This window comes from Octodon degus, unplaced genomic scaffold, assembly GCF_000260255.1.
Source record: "Octodon degus isolate 3935 unplaced genomic scaffold, OctDeg1.0 scaffold00019, whole genome shotgun sequence".
NCBI classification, from domain to species: Eukaryota; Metazoa; Chordata; class Mammalia; order Rodentia; family Octodontidae; genus Octodon; species Octodon degus.
The window spans coordinates 10,507,324-10,511,584 of NW_004524595.1; positions in this window are offsets into that span (position 1 = coordinate 10,507,324).

Consider the following 4,261-nt stretch of genomic DNA (forward strand, 5'->3'; position numbering starts at 1 on the left):
CAGAGACAGAGACAGACACAGAGACAGACACAGAGACAGAGAGACAGACCAAGAGAGATTCATGTTTAGCTTCTTTGTTAGAAAAAAAAGCAACATCAGGCAAGCAGTGAAAGTTCTGAAAAGAATGCTGAGAAAATCGAATCAGTGACTCTTCTGTCTCACCCATTTGCAGGCTCCCAGACAGCACACTCTGGAGTCCACTAGAGTGAAAACAAGATTGGGCATCTTCAGCAGAAGCACATCCTTTCTATTTTTAAAATAATGAAAACGGTAACAAAGGCATGACTAGGAAACAAATGGAAGATGCGCCCATGGAAATTGCACAGAGACGGTCAGACAGGCAGTGAAGGGGAGTTTATTCATTGGAATGAAAATTCAGCATGGCTGGACCAGGCTATGTAGATCAATGGTCTGGAAGAAATGGGCTGTGAAAAAATGAGAATCTGCTAATGATCACATTTGGTCAAGCAAGAAGCAGAATGCAGGGTGCTTGCGAAGAGTGGATCTAACTTTTGAAGTGAAACAATGAGATTGTTTAAATTCCTAGGCATGGAACTCACAGTATTTGCCATCTGTCCACAGGATTCCTCCCGTACAATCTCCGTCTCAGCACAGTGATGTGTCTGCTCTGTCATTGTCACTGTGGCCCTGCTGAACAATGCCAGACCTTGGCTGAGGTCTGAAAGGAGCAGTGTGTCTAAATCATAGCCCTTCTCAGGCCTTTCTCATTTCACTTGCTGGTTGTTTACTAAATTCTCGCCACACTTTAGTGCCGCCAAACGTGGAGCTTATCCATCCAATCTGTGTCTTTGTGCATGCTATTGTTGCAGGAAAGTTCCTCTGGCTTCCCCTCTTTCATAATTCACCTTGTCAGTAAGGTCTGCCCTGCCTCTCTGTCCACACCCTATACTATCATGTCGCACCTGTAACTGTTCATAACACTTATCAACATTGGGAATAAGCATGCAGAATGACTTCCACAAACAATATGAATTCTTGAAATCTAGGATGGTCAGCACTCAATTTCAAACAATTAGAGTGATTAGTATATAGTAAGAATGTAGAAAATGTTTCTGTTTCTCTCTCTCTCTCTCTCTCTCTCTCTCTCTCTCTCTCTCTCTCTCTCTCTCTCTCTCTCTCTCTCTCTCTCTCTCTCTTGGCACTGGGGATTGAACTCAGGCCCTTGCACTTGCCAGGGAACATTCCACTGAGCCATATCCCCGGCCCCAAATGTTTTTCTTGGAAAGAGCTGATTGGTAGAAGAGTAATTACTAGAGCCTAGAAGCAAAGGTGAGGAAGAGCAGAAACTCACCAACATCCACATCATACCACGAAAGGTGCTAAATATCTTATATGCAGTATTTTTCACTGAGTCATGTCACTAACCCTAAGATTCAATCATTAACCTTTCCACTTTACAGATAGACATTATGGCCGAGAAATGCAATGACACAACCAGAGTCAGATAATGACTATGAGAAAGAAATATGTTTCAAACCTGCTACTGAATTTCGTGTTCTACCAGCTTTGGCAGCTGACTCTTCAGTGGGCTCATTCCCCAGCATATTTTCTGATTCTGTGGAGCACACTATTCTGACCACCATTGACTGGCATCATATTCTGATCCTCAATGAGAAAATACATTTGCACATCACTAAATGGTGGGGATTCATTCTGAGAAATATATCAATGGGCACTTTAGCCAATGTACAGATACCCTAAGGTATACCTTCACATACCCCTGGATGTATAGCATACTGGGTACCTTGGGTATATGATATATATCTATCTCTACATGGTCTGCTGTTTGAGCAAAATAGTATGTAGCATATGCCAATACAGAAGCATGAGATTCTGGCTGCCACTTTTATATACCTACTTAATTTCTATGACTAAGCAAGAAAATATATTTGGTCAGTAGCACTGCCTACTTCTTCTTTACTTGCCCTGGTCACCTTTTCTCCCTCTGTGTCCCCTGCTGTCCGGCAGACCCTCCTTTCCCAGTCCCGTGACCCCTGTACTCCTCCTTTCAGTGGCCCTTTATGTCCTATGCATCCATGCCTTCTACAGCCTCATGTCTCCTGCCCTAAGTTGGTATATAATTGTCTACACATTCAAGTAAGTTTGATAATAGTTCAATGTAAAAATGAGAGTAATTAGAAAATAGATGTATCTTATTTAAAATATATGTTAATCAATTTTATGATAATAGCTCAAAGAATAAATAACAGTGTCAGAATTAGAAGACAGGGCAACATCAGTTATCATATATTCATTAAAATGTTAAAAACAAAAGAACTATAACAACAAAAAAAAAACCAAGAGAACATGGTAAACAAGCCAAATAGCTCCTAGATGATAAAAACAAGATGAATCAAACATTATTTGGAAATAATGAAAAATAAGAAACAACATAACACATAAAAATCCTGTTACACACATAATGGAAGAAATTTTTTACCAAAATAGGGAGAGAATTTATATATAATTAAGTGAGGGTAAAAATCCAAATATTTATGATCAGAAAAGGTTTATCATCAACACATTATTGCCAAAACCCTAAGAATTCAACAATAAGCAGAATCTTAAAAGCTTTCATGGAAAAGTAGCAACTCATTTGTAAAAGTAAGCCTAGTAGAATTACAGCACACTTCTTAGCACAAACTATAATGGCCCACAGAGCTTGCAGTGAAGTGTTTTAAATGCTAAAAGAAAAAAAAAATTCAAACCACAGTAGCATTCTCTGCAAAACTATCTTCCAAATTTGATGGACAAAGAAGGTTTATCCATGACAAGAAAACACATTAAATAATTCATGACTAAACCAGCACCCTTTAAAAAATTCTGAAGGATAGCTTAGAAAAAAGTCTAGTAATGCCAAAAAAGTTTAATGGAATGAATACATCAGGTAGCATGAGTAGGTTAAGCAGAAAGAGGTAAACATAATCAGTGATAGGAACATAATGTAACAATACGGATAAGGCAATACATTTTAATAATGTCTCATCATGAATGGCTCAACTCCTCAATCAAAAGACAGAGATTGGCATATTTGACCAAAAACAAAACTTAATGATATATTGTATGCAAGAACTACATTTAGCCCTTTGATAGTTTACCTTGAGAGCTTGGTAACAAACCAAATGCCCATTAACAGAGGAATGGATAAAAGAGATGTGGTATTTTATGATACTGCTCAGCTATAAAGAACGATAAACTTGAGACATTCATAGGAAAATGGATGTGACTTGAGTCCTTCCTCATAGATGAAATAAATCAGTCTTACATGTGTAAAGATCATATTTATCTCCCTAGTGTAAGAAGCTGAAAGAATAAATAAGACCCAAAATAATGCAAAAAGAGATTGTGAAATGGGAAGAAAATGCTCAAAAGGAAAGAGAAACTGGAATGGGGACAAGGGTAAAAGAAGAAAGGGAAAAGGAAGAATAGATTAAAAATACACATACACACTCAAGATAGTTAAGATTGTTATATTAATAATTGCTATGAACACATTCAAAGGAAAGGTTTTTGCCTATACTGTTTGATTAATTTTTCATGCCTGTTTCTTATAATCTGAGCAACTACTTTGAAGATAACAGTGCTCAATATACTAACCAGTATTACTCTCCTACAATCTTTTTTTTTTTTTCAGAACCAGGGATTGAAGTCAAGCCTTTGTGCTTGCCAAGGAAGCACTTATTCTACTGAGCCATCTCCCCAGCCCCTCTCTTACAATATTAATTTTAAATTTTATACTGTTGTTTTTAATCATTTATTTTTCTTTTCTTTAAAGTAAAAAGGAATATATCTGGATTCATCGAAGAGTCACACAAGAAATGAAGGGAGAATCAAATGATAATGCCAGTAGAACCAACTAGAACCTATGATATAAAATTCAAGCAGTCTTAAAATTATATCTGTGAATACCCACATCAGAAAAAACAAAGACAGTGAGCCTAAATATATGACTTAATGATGCTCCTCAAAACCCTAGAAAAACAAGAACAATTCAAATCTAGAGGTAGTCTACAGAAAAAATTATAAAGATAAGAGCATAAATTAACAAATTTGAGATTAAAAAAGTACAAAAATTAATGACTCAAAGAGCGTTTCTTCAAAGGAATAAACAAAAGAGATAAATTCCTAACTAGCCTTAACAAGAAAAGGGGGCCAGGGAGATGGCTCAGTGGAATAAGCGCTTCCCTGGTAAGCGCAAGGACCTGAGTTCAATCCCTGGTTCCACAAAAAAAAAAAAAAA